Source organism: Leptodactylus fuscus, chromosome 5 (genome assembly GCF_031893055.1).
Source record: "Leptodactylus fuscus isolate aLepFus1 chromosome 5, aLepFus1.hap2, whole genome shotgun sequence".
NCBI lineage: Eukaryota > Metazoa > Chordata > Amphibia > Anura > Leptodactylidae > Leptodactylus > Leptodactylus fuscus.
The window spans coordinates 132865679-132879321 of NC_134269.1; positions in this window are offsets into that span (position 1 = coordinate 132865679).

Below are 13643 nucleotides of genomic sequence, written 5' to 3' on the forward strand. Positions count from 1 at the left end.
GTAGCAAGATGATGCTGCAGCTCTTTCGAGGTGATCTGTGGATTGTCCTTGACTGTTCTCACCATTCTTCTTCTCTGCCTTTCTGATATTTTTCTTGGCCTGCCACTTCTGGGCTTAACAAGAACTGTCCCTGTGGTCTTCCATTTTCTTACTATGTTCCTCACAGTGGAAACTGACAGGTTAAGTCTCTGAGACAACTTTTTGTATCTTTCCCCTGAACAACTATGTTGAACAATCTTTGTTTTCAGATCATTTGAGAGCGGGCTGTCCATGCTCGGCGACCATCAAACTTAACTGAACTTGTATTGTTTTGTAAAGAGGAATGGTCCAAAATACCTTCATCCAGGATCCAGGAACTGATTAAAAGCTACAGGAAGCGACTAGAGGATGTTATCTTTGCAAAAGGAGGATCTACTAAATATTAATGTCACTTTTCTGTTGAGGTGCCCATACTTTTGCACTGGTCAAATTTTACTTTAATGCATATTGCACATTTTCTGTTAATACAATAAACCTAATTCCAATCCTGAAATATTACTGTGTCCATCAGTTATTAGATATATCAAACTGAAATGGCTGTTGCAAACACCAAAATATTTAGAACTAAAAATGATTAAGATTAATAGGGGTGCCCAAACTTTTTCATAGGACTGTATGTTATCTCTTTTTTTATTTCCTATTTTTCCAATGTTGTCATCTAAAGCAGCAATATGGGTGTTAAAAGAAAAAAATATTTAGAAATATGGGGAGCTTTGTGCACCATATTTAAAAACATGCTATTTTGAACAATGGTGTGGCTAAGTAGTCAATACATCCTGAGACCCCATTCACATCTGCAATTGGGTTTCTGTTCTGTAAATGGTGGTCTCCTTTGAGTTTTGATTTATCCAAGACAAGTCAGAATAAATTTGATTCAAATCTGAATCATCTTTAGTTAGGCAAACTGTTCTTTATTTTCAATTCAAAGTATTATTGCAAGTTTTAAGTACAACAAGGCCTGAAATAGACCAATAATACAAACATGGAAAGGAACAACACAAGTACGAACAGTACATTCAAATAAAAAATAACAGTAGAAGCAACAACAATAACCCGGACCCGCAGGGAATCCCGGGAGAGGTCCAGTCATAATAGGAGCGAGGGACAAAGGGGAAGAGGAGGAAGGAGAATTAGGAAGTTACAAAAAAGAGGAGAGACACCTGTAAGAGAAGAAAATGACAAAAAAGGGGGGGGGGAGGGAGGCCAAACGTCCAATACCAGAGAACAGTAGGCAACAAAACAGTGGGAGCAAGAGTGCACAGCAACCACGAGCAGAGCACCTCTGACAGGACTAGGAGGGAGGTCCAGAGCCCAGGAGCGTCCGATACTCCCCGGGGCTTTGGAATTCAAACCAAGGTCTTAGTGTAGGCTTCAGTTGTGCCATGCAGGAAAGAGGTGATATTCTCCATACACATGATCTCATTGACCTTGTCAGGCAAACTGTTCCTGTAGCAGACACAAGGCCCAGATTAACAATTAGGTCAAGATGGCTGAGGATTGTGGAGAGCAATCTTCTTAAAAACAACTCTGTATTCTTAGCAGGATGGAAGTCCTGTCTTAAAGAGGACCTTTCATGATCTCAGAGAGACCTTTCATGTTCCCAGAGATGTGCTGTATTATACACCCATAGAAAGCTGACTGTCAGCTTTTCCATTATGTACCCCTGTGCTGGAGATATCAATGGCGTTAGCTTTGGCACCTATATATCTACACTGTTAGAAAGGTGGGTCTTAAAGTCTAGTTTCATTGCAATGATGTCAGACTGTAAGGCCCACTTCTCTGACAGTACAGAGTTATCGGGGCCCAAGCTAATTCAGAACGCTATCAGCTTTCTAGTGGTATGTAATACCACTCATCTCTGAGGACTCTTTAAAGAGGACCTTTCATTCCCTTTGACAATGACGATATTATACACTGCTAGACATCTGAAAATGCACTGAATTCAGTGCACAGTCAGCTGTGCCGATATGTGACCCAGAGCCATTAGTTTCAGCACTGATATCCTTCCACTGTCAGAAGAGTGGGCCTTACAGCCTAGCGACATTGCTGTAGCACTGACAGTGGAGTGTTAAGTGATATTGTGCTGAAACTGACAGCACTGACATATCTTGCATCGGAGCATATTCTGACAAAGCTGAATTCACTGCACTGTCAGCTTTCTGGTGGTATATAATACTGCTGAAGTCAGAGTCAGAAGACAGGAAAGGTCCTCTTTATCATAGTCCATAGAAAAAACGCAATCAGCGGCACCACTTCTAACAGGACATATTCTTTGAAAATACACGGTAAATCTCAACGGTAAATCTGCGCCTTTTTAGCCCACACATATTATGGGGCGTGACACTGAACATAAAAGACATCCTTCAGTGCATACATGGCTGGGTGCTCTCTGTGTTTATAATAGAAGAAAGTCCACCGATATACAGCAACATAGAAAAAAAGCAGGGCACTAGCCAGCCAGCAGTTAAAACTTGACAAAATTTTAATTCATTCCGTTAAAAAAGAACACACATTGTGTCACTCACATACGGGATTGAATATAGATGAAACAAGATCTGACAGAAGTGACGATCGTTTCGTGCATGCTGCACTTCATCAGGCTCCCTCCAACTAAGCGTTTCCGCCCGCTATTTAACAGGATACACAATTTTGCCACTCCTACAGACATCACGTTAATATGTCACTTCAAAAATAGACACAACATTAAAAATCTTTTAAAAAACATTATCAACAAATCAGAACAAACACTTATAACATCATATCGCCTTAACTTTATTACTTTATAAACTTTCTTGTGACTTTTATTGTCCTGGAACATATCTATCCTCTGATAGGCTAAGAAACACTTTAGCCACGCCCTCATCGGCGGACTTGAAAGAAGACCGCTTCTCCCAATTCCTGTCTGTATTCTAGACACGCCTATCTTCTTACTTTAAACAATCGCGGACAGAGCTACTTGGTTCCATTTCAAATAGCGGCATAAGCTCCGCCCTTTTTCGGCGGACCTGAAGGAGGACTGCTTATCATAGATGCCGGCCAATCATCGTTTGAGCTACATTCCCTGCTGGTTCTACACTACCAGTGTAAATTTTGTGGACATAGACCCGCCCATTTTTTTCACCGACCAATCAAACTTCAAGCTACTACGCTTCGCTGCAAGCCAACCCTGGTTATTCCAGCTGCCTGTACATTGGTTTCATCTCAGATAGTGGCATAAACCCCGCCCCTCATCAGCGGACCTGAATGGAAACTACAAAAAAGATGCGAGTCCGCAACACTAAGGTACGTATAAAATAAGTTTTTATTCCATCAGATTAAAAATAGGTCGGAGTGACCATCCAGACAGAGCGCTGGTTACATAAACAAGTGCAAAAAGACTAGAAAAAGTGAAAAAACAACATGCTGCCACAGGTCTGACGCGTTTCGGGGTTAAATATGCCCCTTAATCATAGCCCTAAGGGGCTCCGTGGAGTCGGGAGGAAGAGTCGTGCACCTAGGTAACGTCATATGGACTTAACGGACATTTCTTCTGAAGGGTGAGCTTACCTTGACAATTTTTTGTTTCGAACTGAATGGAAACTGCTTGTGGCAGGCGCCAGCCAATCAGCACTCGAGCTACATTCACTGCTGATTCTACATTATCAGTATATGTCTATTAAACATAACGGTAGAAGCTCCGCCCATTCTCGGCGGACCTAAAGAAAGACTGCTTATCGTAGGCGCCAGCCAATCATCACTTGAGAGCATTTCAAATCAATAGAGAATGGTAAAGGGTCACCTAGGCTTATCGAACACGTGAGAGAAATTCATGACGGAAAACCCGAATGCCTGTCGTTTTGTGCTTTAAAATATGTAGCACCATTGCCTAGAGGGGGCGATAGGGGGCTGAAATTATTACAGGAGGAGGGTAGGATTATATTACAGACTGGTGCAACCGGCCCCCTTGGTTTGAACGATAGGCTTGACATGAGCGTATTTTTGTAGGAAGACACGTGTATTTAGTCCCTAGAATTTTGAGAGAGTACTTTAGTAAGCTTTCATAATAATACGAATAGGCTTAGAAGTTCATTGCAATTTGAGGGTCGGTACGGCTTGATCGCCCATAAGATAGATTGGGTTAGCGTGTTGCATATTTCACTTTTTGACATAGGAGTTGTCTTAACTGTAGTTTCAGCCAGGCCGTTTATTAGAGGAATATAAAATCAAAAATCATAAGTAATGATTAGTCAGTTACTTGTTAAGGGTGAAGTATAGATCAGATACTATTCAGAACATAGGGTGAGGTTAAGTGCGTTTCTTTCCCCCCTGTTCACCCTGTGGTTACCGGTATATACGGCTGTAACTGAACCTATAGGTATTTGTAGTAGTTAGGGCTGGCTTCTAATTAAGCGGAGTAGCTCTAAATTTGATTGGCTGGTACAAGAAAATGGGCGGTTCTATGTTTGAGAGGTGGGTGCTGAGAATACAGAACCAGCAGTGAATGTAGCTCGAGTGCTGATTGGTTGGCGTCTGCCATAAGCAGTTTTCATTCAGGTCCGCTGGTGGTAGGCGGGGCTTACGCCACTATCTGAGACGAAATAAACTTATAGATAGTTGGAGTGACTAGAATCGGCTTGTAGTGAAGTGTAGTAGCTCTAATTTGGATTGGTCGGTGTAAGAAAAATGGGCGGGTCCACGTCTGAGAGGTTTACACTGGCAGCATAGAGCTAGTAGTGAATGTAGCTCAAGTGATGATTGGCTGGCGCCTACGATAAGCAGTCTTTCTTTAGGTCCGCCGAGAATGGGCGGAGCTTCTACCGTTATGTTTAATAGACATATACTGATAATGTAGAATCAGCAGTGAATGTAGCTCGAGTGCTGATTGGCTGGCGCCTGCCACAAGCAGTTTCCATTCAGGTCCGCTGATGAGGGGTGGGGTTTATGCCACTATCTGAGATGAAACCAATGTACAGGCAGCTGGAATAACCAGGGTTGGCTTGCAGCGAAGCGTAGTAGCTTGAAGTTTGATTGGTCGGTGAAAAAAATGGGCGGGTCTATGTCCACGAAATTTACACTGGTAGTGTAGAACCAGCAGGGAATATAGCTCAAACGATGATTGGCCGGCATCTATGATAAGCAGTCCTCCTTCAGGTCCGCCGAAAAAGGGCGGAGCTTATGCCACTATTTGAAATGGAACCAAGTAGCTCCGTCCGCGATTGGTTAGAGTAAGAAGATAGGCGTGTCTAGAATACAGACAGGAATTGAGAGAAGCGGTCTTCTTTCAAGTCCGCCGATGAGGGCGTGGCTAAAGTGTTTCTAAGCCTATCAGAGGATAGATATGTTCCAGGAGAATAAAAGTCACAAGAAAGTTTATAAAGTAATAAAGTTAAGGCGATATGATGTTATAAGTGTTTGTTCTGATTTGTTGATAATGTTTTTTAAAAGATTTTTAATGTTGTGTCTATTTTTGAAGTGTCATATTAACGTGATGTCTGTAGGAGTGGCAAAATTGCGTATCCTGTTAAATAGCGGGCGGAAACGCTTAGTTGGAGGGAGCCTGATGAAGTGCAGCATGCACGAAACGATCGTCGCTTCTGTCAGATCTTGTTTCATCTATATTCAATCCCGTATGTGAGTGACACAATGTGTGTTCTTTTTTAACGGAATGAATTAAAATTTTGTCAAGTTTTAACTACTGGCTGGCTAGTGCCCTGCTTTTTTTCTATGTTGCTGTCCTCTTTATCATACTGAGGGGGTCACAAACTTTATAGCGTCCGCCTTTTAGGATGGAGATGAAATAGAAGTTCACTTCGCTTGTCCACATTGTTCATACGCTTATTCATTGTGCTATTACTTATACTAGCTTTAATAGCAAAAGTATATATATTGCTGTAATTATATTTTGCTACTTATTCCAGTAAAGCAACGGTTAAAACAAATTCACATATAACAAAATTCTTTAACTTTTTATAGTATTATTATTGGCCTGGCAGACAATCATGTCATTCTTAAATTCATGCATATAATTTCCAATTGACTAGACTGGTGCTTAATGCAAAATTGAAAAACAGCTGTCTCTAACTTTCACTGCTACTTTATTACTTTTGCAGGCATACTGGCTTAATTTTCAAAGTTGTATCTGGAGTTCAATGTCATAATAGTCAACAATATAAAGCAAACATGTACTGTACCTTAAATTAAATGCCTAAATCGGAGAAAGCCTACTTAATATATCATTATTACTCTATTAGAATATAGTTGTCATTAAACGGTATAAAATAAAACCTCTGGATATGAACATTCTACAAAAGGGCACTTGAGGATATTTGATGTACAGTAATGCAAAGTTGAACACACAAGCCTTTAGCTATTCTTCATACTACTTTCACCTGTGCTGTATACTGTGTTGCAATGACTGATAATATTCTGTTGCAAGGCTCATTGATTTATCGAACACAGACTAGTTTTCACTGTAAGATATTTTGTTTAATTTGGAATAAAATTCTAAACAGTTGATCACTGAGGGTGGGTCAAGGACATTCATGTGAAGTAATATAGGTTTGTAATATATTTATCCAATGCAAAGAGTAAGATTTAAAGGGGTTGGCCACTTTATAGCTAACAGTCTGTAATGTGTAGCACAAAGATAAATAAACTTACTCATAGACATTCATTTTCAATTCTACTTCTCTCTCTTTATTTTTGAAGCCATGCCCCCTGCTTACCTGGCTTTGCCAGCTCCCTCACACACCTCCTCTGACCACTGAGCTCGTGACATGGAGGAACATGTGACACAGCTTGACCATGTCACATGCCTGTGCCTGCTCTGCTTCCCTCCTATCACTACTCAGCAAGGACCTTCCGACGTCACATTACATTATCTAGTCTTGTTACTGGGTAGACGTGTCTATGCTGCAGGAAGGTCCTTGTACATGTAATAAAGTTGTGTTCCCTGCAGTGGAAAAACATGAAGAGCTGTGAGGTTCCTGGTGTACTGTGGGGGGATGTGAAAGATGTGGGGTGCATTGTGTAGTGTGGGTGAGAGATGTAGGGTGCATGGTATAATGTGGAGGGGAGGAAAAATCTAGATCTGGGTTGCATTGTATAGTAGGGCTGAGAGATGTAGGGTGCATGGTGTACTGTGTGGGGGACAGATCTGGAGTACATTGTGTAATGTGAGTGAGAGATGTAAGTGCATGGTGTACTGTGGGAGGAGGACAAATCTGGTGGATAGATCTGGGGTGCATTGTGTAGTGGGGCTGCGAGATGTAGGTGCATGGTGTACTGTGGGGGGAGAGATTTTGGGTGCAAGGTGTACAGTGTGGAGGTGAGAGATATGGTATGCACAGTGTACTGTGGGGGGGACAGATCTGGGGTACATTGTGTAGTGGGGTGAGAGATGTAGGGTGTATGGTGTAGTGGAGGAAGAGATGTGGGGTGCACAGTGTACTGTGGGGGAGCACGTGGAGCTGAGGGTGCTTGTGTGTGCTCCATGCACTGAAGGTACATTCAGGAAGGGGGGGGGGGGGGTTGGCAATGCACAAGAGGCTCATGAAGAATGGAAGAATCTTTCATATCTGTGTTAGGTTTGCATGAGAGGTGCAAAGAAACTCCTCCATTGGCAGTGCATGGGCGATTGATAATGTGCTTTAGGCTAAGGCCTCAAGTAGTTGGAAGCAGTCTAAAAACCTTGCAGGAAAAACCACTGTGTAAACGCATAGTGATTTCCCGCAGCGCTTTTCACACAAAGTTTGCAGAGTTTCCCTCTGTGGACTTTCTGCTTCCATTATACCTACAGGAAACCGCTGGAGTTTCCATAGGTATAATTGATATGCTGCAATTGCCCAAAACGCAACTGTTTTAGAAATCATAAAATTTCCGCTAAGGGTATTTTTCTGCAATACGTGGATTGGATTCGCTATCCACTTTGCAGAGACCACGTTGGGCTTCGGCCATAAAAGACACATGGGGAGCTGTGTGAAACTTGTTTGGGGTGCTCAGCTTTGGAGTGCTTATTAACATTATGGGTGTGCACTAGAGAGATATAGAATGCTTGTTTGTTGGCGCACAGGAAATATATGGCTATTGGTGAAGTAATTGCAAACAGTGTAGGGGTAGACTTACAGGGGATATCTGCGATAAGTTATCCCCTCCCCTGTGGGTATGTTAAAATTTCCATTAATTTCAATGGGATTTTATCTTGCGCACATTAGTGTCCATTTACACCCATGCCTGTTTTATTCCAGCGGACAAAAAATCCTACATGCGGGAGTTTTCTGTCCGTTAGAAAAAAACGGACAGCAAGTGTCTTTTTTTTTTTTTTTTTTTTTTTTAAACGTCGAATTCTATAGGAAACGAACATATAATGGACAGTAACTGATAGCCATCAGCTACTGTCCATTTTTCGTCCGTTATGATAGATGTCTGCTTTTTTTTTTTAAACGGACACTTTCATAACAGACTCAAAAGGTAGTGTGAACTCTACCTAAGGGATTAAGCCATTTCACTTATACCTCTGTTGATTGCTGATTCACAGTTCTGCATCATCGCTGGGTGGTGAGGAACATACCCCTGATGCTACACTTCTATAGACTAGTACTGTGATGAGAGGTGTTCTCCACAATGCAGAGATGACACTGAGCTGTGAGGCCAGTCCCTATGACACTGCAGTGTTATCGGTAGCTGAAATGGCACCAATGTCTCTGCAATGGAGGAAGATATCAGCAAATCTGAAAGTGAGAGGAATTATATATGCCATTATATATAACACTCTCTTCCTGAGAAGATGAGAAAGGCCCGCGTGAGCGTCTTCTGGTCTCCCCGGCTAAACCTTTTTTTTTAACTGGACACATAGTCCTGCATGTCTGACTTTGTGTCCGGATAAAAAAAAAAAAGATTTTGCCATGGAGACCAGAAGACCCTCACGGGTACTCACGGGCGGACACTTTGCAAACCCATTCAAATGAATGGGTTTGAAAAGTGACTGCTGGTTTCCATCTCCTTTCCAGTTTCTTGGGCAGAAGACGGAAACCTGTAAAGCAGAGATTGGGCGCAGCTGTGAACCCGCTCTAAGTTTGTAGATGTATGGAAAAAAAGGTTATTTTTACTAATAGATTTTTCCCGTCATCTTCCTACGTATCCTATTTGGCAAATGTTTTAATCTTATGTTAAATTTTATAAAATCCATATGTTAAGTGGTTAATTTCTTTCTTTCTTTTTGTTAAATGTACTCGAGGTTACTATAAGCAACATGTGCTATGATCAAGCAATTAATAAAACGATACTTTATGATTTTAAGAATATATGTAATTGCAATAAAGAATTTAAGCAAGTAAATTAACAATTGTGTTAGTGTAGTGTGGCAATATTAAACACTTTTATATTTTATCAATAAATGTACTAAAATAGAGAAGCTGAGATCCTAAGATTGAGTGTGTGGATGAAAACATGGTACTCAATTAGAGCTCTTCCAACATGAGAATAAATTGGTAGGTATGTACATGTCAAGTTTTGTAACGAATAATGAGGATCATCAAACTCATATTACTCTCTCTTTTTATGGATATTTTCTGCCAAAATCAGATGGTGGCAAATTATTATTTTTTCTGTGCAGAAGGTGAGAATATTACTGTCTTGCATTAAAAATAGAATCACCTCAGGTTTCAATAATTCAACCAAATTATGAGCTGTCATCTAATGATCTTGCTAATACATGATAGATTGTAATCAATCTAGACAAGATACTTTGTCCAGGTAAATTGCATTAAATAACCCTCTTGTTTCTGAATAGTCCTATTTTTTACATTAAGCATCACTACTATACACTATGAGTGGGAATGTAACTTTAACCATCTATTTCAGGCATATGATATTTAAATAGCATATTAAAATAGAATGTGAATATTTTTTTCACTCAAATGTGAAAAATTATATTAAAAGTTATCTTCATAAAAGGATAGTGCCGTAATATATCTTCAGATTCTGTCTAACATATCCTCTCTCTACTTTTAGGCACTAGAATTGATGACATAACTCTTACTATTCCTGGTGACATTTGCTTTGTTTGTATAATATGTATCCCTGGTTTTGTTTTTCTTTCTTTGCTATATGTGAACAATTTGGAGTAGCAATATCTAAGCTGACCTATGAACCATATGTTTTTTCATTTACATGATTTTGATAGGGTAAGGGAGGGTTCACACTACCATTGGTGTCTGCTCAGAAGGTGTCCATTTAGAAAAAAAAATGACACCTATCACTATGCACACAAACGGACAGTAACTGATGGCTATTAGAGATGAGCGAACACTAAAATGTTCGAGGTTCGAAATTCGATTCGAACAGCCGCTCACTGTTCGAGTGTTCGAATGGGTTTCGAACCCCATTATAGTCTATGGGGAACATAAACTCGTTAAGGGGGAAACCCAAATCCGTGTCTGGAGGGTCACCAAGTCCACTATGACACCCCAGGAAATGATACCAACACCCTGGAATGACACTGGGACAGCAGGGGAAGCATGTCTGGGGGCATAAAAGTCACTTTATTTCATGGAAATCCCTGTCAGTTTGCGATTTTCGCAAGCTAACTTTTCCCCATAGAAATGCATTGGCCAGTGCTGATTGGCCAGAGTACGGAACTCGACCAATCAGCGCTGGCTCTGCTGGAGGAGGCGGAGTCTAAGATCGCTCCACACCAGTCTCCATTCAGGTCCGACCTTAGACTCCGCCTCCTCCGGCAGAGCCAGCGCTGATTGGCCGAAGGCTGGCCAATGCATTCCTATGCGAATGCAGAGACTTAGCAGTGCTGAGTCAGTTTTGCTCAACTACACATCTGATGCACACTCGGCACTGCTACATCAGATGTAGCAATCTGATGTAGCAGAGCCGAGGGTGCACTAGAACCCCTGTGCAAACTCAGTTCACGCTAATAGAATGCATTGGCCAGCGCTGATTGGCCAATGCATTCTATTAGCCCGATGAAGTAGAGCTGAATGTGTGTGTTAAGCACACACATTCAGCACTGCTTCATCACGCCAATACAATGCATTAGCCAGTGCTGATTGGCCAGAGTACGGAATTCGGCCAATCAGCGCTGGCTCTGCTGGAGGAGGCGGAGTCTAAGGTCGGACCTGAATGGAGACTGGTGTGGAGCGATCTTAGACTCCGCCTCCTCCAGCAGAGCCAGCGCTGATTGGCCGAATTCCGTACTCTGGCCAATCAGCGCTGGCCAATGCATTCTATTAGCCCGATGAAGTAGAGCTGAATGTGTGTGCTAAGCACACACATTCAGCACTGCTTCATCACGCCAATACAATGCATTAGCCAGTGCTGATTGGCCAGAGTACGGAATTCGGCCAATCAGCGCTGGCTCTGCTGGAGGAGGCGGAGTCTAAGGTCGGACCTGAATGGAGACTGGTGTGGAGCGATCTTAGACTCCGCCTCCTCCAGCAGAGCCAGCGCTGATTGGCCGAATTCCGTACTCTGGCCAATCAGCGCTGGCCAATGCATTCTATTAGCCCGATGAAGTAGAGCTGAATGTGTGTGCTTAGCACACACATTCAGCACTGCTTCATCACGCCAATACAATGCATTAGCCAGTGCTGATTGGCCAGAGTACGGAATTCGGCCAATCAGCGCTGGCTCTGCTGGAGGAGGCGGAGTCTAAGGTCGGACCTGAATGGAGACTGGTGTGGAGCGATCTTAGACTCCGCCTCCTCCAGCAGAGCCAGCGCTGATTGGCCGAATTCCGTACTCTGGCCAATCAGCGCTGGCCAATGCATTCTATTAGCCCGATGAAGTAGAGCTGAATGTGTGTGCTAAGCACACACATTCAGCACTGCTTCATCACGCCAATACAATGCATTAGCCAGTGCTGATTGGCCAGAGTACGGAATTCGGCCAATCAGCGCTGGCTCTGCTGGAGGAGGCGGAGTCTAAGGTCGGACCTGAATGGAGACTGGTGTGGAGCGATCTTAGACTCCGCCTCCTCCAGCAGAGCCAGCGCTGATTGGCCGAATTTCGTACTCTGGCCAATCAGCGCTGGCCAATGCATTCTATTAGCCCGATGAAGTAGAGCTGAATGTGTGTGCTAAGCACACACATTCAGCACTGCTTCATCACGCCAATACAATGCATTAGCCAGTGCTGATTGGCCAGAGTACGGAATTCGGCCAATCAGCGCTGGCTCTGCTGGAGGAGGCGGAGTCTAAGGTCGGACCTGAATGGAGACTGGTGTGGAGCGATCTTAGACTCCGCCTCCTCCAGCAGAGCCAGCGCTGATTGGCCGAATTCCGTACTCTGGCCAATCAGCGCTGGCCAATGCATTCTATTAGCCCGATGAAGTAGAGCTGAATGTGTGTGCTTAGCACACACATTCAGCTCTACTTCATCGGGCTAATAGAATGCATTGGCCAATCAGCGCTGGCCAATGCATTCTATTAGCTTGATGAAGCAGAGTGTGCACAAGGGTTCAAGCGCACCCTCGGCTCTGATGTATCAGAGCCGAGGGTGCACAAGGGTTCAAGTGCACCCTCGGCTCTCCTACATCAGAGCCGAGGGTGCGCTTGAACCCTTGTGCAGCCTCAGCTCTGCTACATCAGAGCCGAGGGTGCGCTTGAACCCTTGTGCACACTCTGCTTCATCAAGCTAATAGAATGCATTGGCCAGCACTGATTGGCCAGAGTACGGAATTCGGCCAATGCATCCCTATGGGAAAAAGTTTATCTCACAAAAATCACAATTACACACCCGATAGAGCCCCAAAAAGTTATTTTTAATAACATTCCCCCCTAAATAAAGGTTATCCCTAGCTATCCCTGCCTGTACAGCTATCCCTGTCTCATAGTCACAAAGTTCACATTCTCATATGACCCGGATTTGAAATCCACTATTCGTCTAAAATGGAGGTCACCTGATTTCGGCAGCCAATGACTTTTTCCAATTTTTTTCAATGCCCCCGGTGTCGTAGTTCCTGTCCCACCTCCCCTGCGCTGTTATTGGTGCAAAAAAGGCGCCAGGGAAGGTGGGAGGGGAATCGAATTTTGGCGCACTTTACCACGCGGTGTTCGATTCGATTCGAACATGGCGAACACCCTGATATCCGATCGAACATGTGTTCGATAGAACACTGTTCGCTCATCTCTAATGGCTATCAGTTACTGTCCGATATATGTCTGTTGCCCATAGACCTCAATGTTAAAAAAATGGACACTTAATGTCCGTTTTTTCAAACGGACAGAAAAGTCCTGCATGTAGGATTTTTTTGTCCGCTGGAAAAAACGGACATGGGTGTAAACGATCACTAAAGGACATAAATGAAAAGAAAACAAGATGAAATCCCATTGAAATGAAAGGGAGTTTCAGACGGACCAGCTAGTGTCTGTTGCTAAAATCTTGTACGGACACTGCTGAGGGGACACCAACAATAGTGTGAACACCCCCTAAGTATTTCTAACTTTAGGACCCCATGTAGTAAAACGCTGATAAAAAAAACACTGCTGAAAAAACACAGCGGAAACACATCATGGTTTTTTTGTTTTTTTCCACTGTATTTTTGATTGCGTTTTTGTTGAGTTTTTCTCAGCAGATTCTCTTCTGTTAATAATCCTATAGGGAAAACGCCAGCG